Below are 5,387 nucleotides of genomic sequence, written 5' to 3'. Positions count from 1 at the left end.
TAACGCTACTGTGCCACACACTTAGAAATGGCTAAGATGGTAAATCTTGTGTGGTGTTTTTTTTTTTTTCACCATAATAAAAGGTAATTAGTGAGAATTGTAAAAAGAAGCCATCCGTGTGGGTTACACCTTGAGAGACGTGACTGGATTTAGGAGGCAGGGCTCAGATGACTTCTCTTGTCATTTTGTGCTGATTTGTGAGATTTCACCTGCTTGTTTGTCATCAAATTGTGGAACACCCCATGCGTGGATTCTCTGTCTGCTCCCCAGGCCCAGCCCCGGCCACGGGTGTGTGCTTCTGTCTGTCCCACAGGAAGGGTGGACGCCCAGAGCCCGGATCCAGAGCTTTGGTCCTCAGGTGGCAGGCGGACCCTGAGCTGGGGGGGGGGGGGGGTGGAGGCTTTTCCCCACGTTCCGCAGAGCCTCCTGCTTTTTAATTATGAGACACCCTGAGGCGTGTTTCTGCCCCTTAACACAGAGCTGCTTGCTGTCTGGCTCAGTACCTGCTTGCCGTCTGAGCCACAGGCAGATGGCTCTCTCCAGCTCTGCGAGGGGCCTTCACACCTAGTTTGTCCTCCCGCAGTCTCCTGCTCCCCCTGCGTCTGCCTTTTACCTGGGCCTGCCAGCCAGTTAGCACCTCTGCGGACAGAAGGCCTGGAACAGACGGGGCGCCCTCCTCCTTCTCCTCTCGGGGGGCCAGGCTGCAGTTCCTCCTTCTCTCCCTCCCTCCCGGCCTCCCTGTCTCCCTCCTCTTCCTCCTCCACCGGAGTCTCCCTCTCCTGAGACAGCAGCTGCACAGCTGGCTGTGGAACATCCAGAAATAACCAGGGAGCATAACTACTCTCCCTCTCTCCTGCCAGCCGCTCCCCACCTCCTGGGAGGACCCTGTGTTGGGCATTTTTTTTTAAGCCATCTTTATTGTCACATCCCACACATTTCTCCAACCCTCATTTCATGTTACTTTCCTAACAAAGGTAAATTGGCCTTGGAGGTGGGATGATAGGCTTGGGAAAAGACAAGACTTAAAAATCATGAGATTAGGACGTGTTTGTTGTAAGAATAAGTAGAAAACAGAGAGAAGGGAAAGGAAGAATCATAAGGATCCATCATAATTAGGTGCCGCCAGGAGATCTTCTGAGCTTGACCGGGTTTGCCAGAAGGCAGATCCTGAGAGGAAGCTGGGTGAGGGGCAGGGAACTGAGGCAGGGTGGGGGCGCCGCAAAAGGGGGATGCGTATTTGATTTGAGCACTGCTGTGGGCAACTGGTGGGTCCCTCGAGAGCCCTATGCCACGGGAAACACACACTGGGACCTTTCCCCAGGAGAAGAGAGGGGAAAGCACTTACCCACCGGCTGTCATCCCCACTGTTCAAACGTCTGCCCTATGGGAAGTCAGCTCGCCTGCGTTTCTGGGTCACGGATGCATGAACACTGAGTGTGCCCTGGAGAAAACAGAAGGAAGACCAGTGCGGGCCCGAGGTGTTGCTGTGGGAACTGGGCTGAGTGGACTAAGAGACCGGGTGAGGCCAAGAGACGTAGAAGTGGCGTGCCAGAGGGGTTACATTTTGGCATACGAAAAGGACAACATGTCTAGCAGTTACTATAAGCCACACACAGTGCCAAGTGTTTTGCTCAGATTATCTGATTTCAAACTCTAGTAACCCTAGGAGGAGGGACCATTGTTATCCCCCTTTTAGACATCAGGAAAATGAGGTTCAGAAAGGCTAAGTTTGCCCAAAGGACCCAGTTAAAAAGCGGTAGACCCAGGATCCAAGCCCAAGTTTTCTTTCTTTCTTTCTTTTTATTATTTTTATAGAGATGGGGTCTCACTATATTGCCCAGGCTGTTCTTAAACTCCTGGCCTCAAGGGATCCTCCCAAGCTCAGCCTTACAAAGTGCTAGGATTAAGGTGTGAGCCACTGTGCCTGGCCCCAAGGCCAAGTTTTCTGAATCTGGTCCCGCTCTTTCCCCCTTTTCATAATTAGTGCACATTTATCATTTGGGCTTACCCAGCCTGCATTATGGCTTCAGGTTGGTTTGATTGAGTGACTCTCTTTTGGTTTCTCTGTTTAGGCTTCTGTGGCATCAGCTGTATTTTAAATTGGCCAACAACCCCCAGAGTCATATACTTTCCTGCCCATATCTAGAGGGACAGATACAGAGAGGTTTTTCCTCTAGAATTCTAAGTCATCATCTGATTGGCCCAGCGCAGACGGCCTGCTCATTCATGAACCAATGGCTATGACCAGGGGAACAGACTGGGCCCATGGGCTTAAGTCAGGGTCCAGCCTGGTGGGAGCCATTCTCCCTAAAAAATGAATGGAAGAGCAATGGATACATGGAAATCTGGGTTAGGAAGAGGGGAGTGGAGAATGGATACTGGGTGGGTATCCTTTGGCACTTGAACATCCTTTCTTCAAACTTTGAATTTTGAACAATCCATGCAAGAATGAAAGGAATAGTTGGAAGGAACATTGAATAAGTGATGTGCTGACCCAGACTCCCTGCTGGGACTCCCTTGTTGAATATCCAGCTTCCCGATCTTCCCTAAGCTTGATCTCTGTCTAATCTAAAAACAATCTTCTCATCTCTCCTCTTTTTTTTTTTTTTTTTGAGATGGGGTCTTGCTATGTTGCCCAGGCTGGTCTTGAACTCCTAGCCTCAAGTGCTCCTCCCACGTTCAGCCTCACAAGTAGCTAGGACTACAGATGTAAGTCCTAGCTGGATCTCTGCTCCTTTTTTGTTTTATAGAGTTGAGATCTTGCTTTGTCACCCAGGCTAGAGTGCAGTGGCATCATCATAGCTTACTACAGCCTGGAACTCCTGGGTTTAAGCAATCCTCCTGCCTCAGCCTCTCAAGTTGCTGGGACTACAGGCATGCACCACCATGCCTGGCTAATTTTTTTAGAGATGGGGTTTTGCTGTGTTGCCCAGGCTGGTCTTGAACTTCTGGCCTCAAGTGATCCTCCCGAACTTGGCCTCCCAAAGTGCTGGGCTTAAAGGCATGAGCTACAATGCTAAGCCTCTACACCTTCTTTTAATAAATTCTTCTTTGCCACAGATCACCAAGTAAGGTTTTACTGCTTTTCGCCCAGAGCCGTGACTAATACATGTTGAGATTTCTGAGGAGACACAATAAGTTCCACCCTACTTCCCACTTGGGTTCAAAACAGGGAAATATGGCCAAGAGTATAAATAGAGGCCAGGGTATCTTCTTTATTACTGAAAAAGGAAAACTTGGAGGTGTAATTTGGTGTGAGAGCCACATAGGGCTTCAAACTGGGTGGCAGATGGCACTGGACTGGGTGAGACTCCTGGCCTGGAGGAACAGTGGGACCAAGTGGTCACTGCCACCAGATCACTCCAGGGAATGAGGGGAGGGGAGTGCGCCCAGGATACCTTGTTTATTCTTCCCAAATTTAAAAGCTGGATAAGTAATTCCTCCTTCCTGAAATGGCCTGAGTTAAAGGGGATGGAGAGAGACTAAGAGAGTTTATGAAATATTCTTCTGCAAGGAAGGCAGTGTTGAAGATGTGTTCTCTCCTAGTAGGACGTAGCATCGTTCAGTTCTTTCTTTATGTCTAAATCTATCTTTTGTCTATTGAATCTATCTTGTGTATCTATCTCACACAAATGGACTTATGCTGTACATCCTGTTTGTACCTCCTTTTCTTGTCTAATGACATGTCATGAATATTTTCTATATCACGTTATGTGCGTATCACATTTCTCTAAGTGGCTCCATGGTATTCCGTTGCTTGGATTATCATGATGTATTCAATAATTCCCTAGTTTTGAATATTTAGGTACTTTCCAATTTTTCATCATTATAAATGCTGTTTATCTTTGCCCACACCCATTCCTGATGATTTCCTTAGAATATTCTTTTTTTCCCCCATGTCAGATAGGTAATGTGCCAACATCATGACCAGGTTTGAAGGAGACATCTCACACATAAGCGTGAAAACCCAATCATCGTGCTTATGAACTACAAAAGGATCAAAATATTCATAGAATTGGGATGATTGGTGCTAGAAGTGACTCAAATTTGGAATTGTATTTTCCAAATTTCCTTGCAGAAACATTGTGTTAAATTATATATTTACCAATGGTATGTGAGAAGGTTTCTGTTCATTTTAAAAGTCTTATGTGATGGAAAACCCTTATCATTTTAATTTGTGCTTCCTGATTAACAAAGTTGGATTTTACTTATATATTCATATACTTATCATTAATTTTCCTCCTTTTGTCTCATTTGCTTACTTTTTGGTGTTGTGTTTTTTTCTTGAGTGAAGAGGTGTTTGCTAAGGACATCAGCCTATTTCTTGTCAAATATGTTGCAATCATTTCTTCCATTTCTGGTTTATATTTTAATATTTAATGTCTTTGACCTATGAAATTGAAAAATTTTTTATCTGGTCATGCCTATCCATTTTATCCCTCATGGTTCTTATCTGTGATATTGTGTCTGCAAGGTCTTTACTTTTTTTAAAGAGGATATCAGATCTCTGCAAAGGTCTAAATATGGGGCAATATGCTTTTTCTGAATACTCTGTACCTTTGCTAACCAAATAGTTTCTCTTTCAGTGCTTTCACAAGCATTTTTATCTTCCTTTGGCTGTGTGAAATAATCCTTGAACTCCTTCAGCTAGCATTGACTGTGCTATTTGCACAGTTCTCCTTCTCAATTCTCCATATACCTGGTTTAAAGTTGATCATCCACTTAGGACGCGATAAGGAGTTTAAACATTCATTCTCCAATGCGATATTAACTAAGTATCCTATGCTCACGCACTTTAGAAATTCATTTGATGAGCTATGTAAAACAGTAGATTCTACGGTCGCTTCTCAGGGAGAATTATGTGGTCAGATCCCAGGCTAGAATGTGCAAGGTCTATCTCGAAGCTATTTTCTCCTTTTCCTACCAATTATCAGCACTAACCACACAGAGATCAATGGGAACCAGGCAGTGGAAAAGAGGGCAGCAGACACTTTGCAAAGGTCGATGGTTTCATAGACCTGTCACTGTGAAGTCCAGTGACCCTGTAAATTAGTTAGTGTATTGTCACTGGAGCCTCCAGAGTGGGTCCTATGAAATGTCCTTGGGATTTTGTCAGCTGTCCTTTACTCTCTATTCTGTCTACAGATTTCAGGGATGGTTACTGTATCCAGAATATATTGATGCCTCTGCCCTTCTCATTAAGTCCAAGAGAAGCCATCAGACATAGTTCAGGCTTTGAGGTACTCGAATCTGAAGTTTCCTAATGGCAGGGGATGGATTCCAAAAGAGGCTAGGAATGCTTTTTTTCTTTTGGGGGGCATCCAAATAGTCAGCTGAGAAACTTACTGTGGGTGGTCTACTTTTATATAAAGCTTCCTGGGAGCTTC

The 5,387-nt window shown here is 45.3% G+C and overlaps 1 non-coding gene across 1 annotated transcript; it reads right to left on the bottom strand.

The window, feature by feature from the left end:
* Positions 1–3,897: 3,897 nt before the first annotated feature.
* Positions 3,898–3,999, bottom strand: LOC138400468 (small nucleolar RNA U13). Its single transcript, XR_011236346.1, has one exon. It is a non-coding gene; the product is annotated as a small nucleolar RNA U13 (small nucleolar RNA).
* Between the last annotated feature and the right edge of the window lie 1,388 nt (positions 4,000–5,387).

The sequence above is a fragment of the Eulemur rufifrons genome, chromosome 19 (assembly GCF_041146395.1).
Source record: "Eulemur rufifrons isolate Redbay chromosome 19, OSU_ERuf_1, whole genome shotgun sequence".
Lineage (NCBI taxonomy): Eukaryota > Metazoa > Chordata > Mammalia > Primates > Lemuridae > Eulemur > Eulemur rufifrons.
The sequence above is the reverse complement of the archived record's forward strand: the minus strand, read 5'-3'. Positions and strand labels throughout refer to the sequence as shown.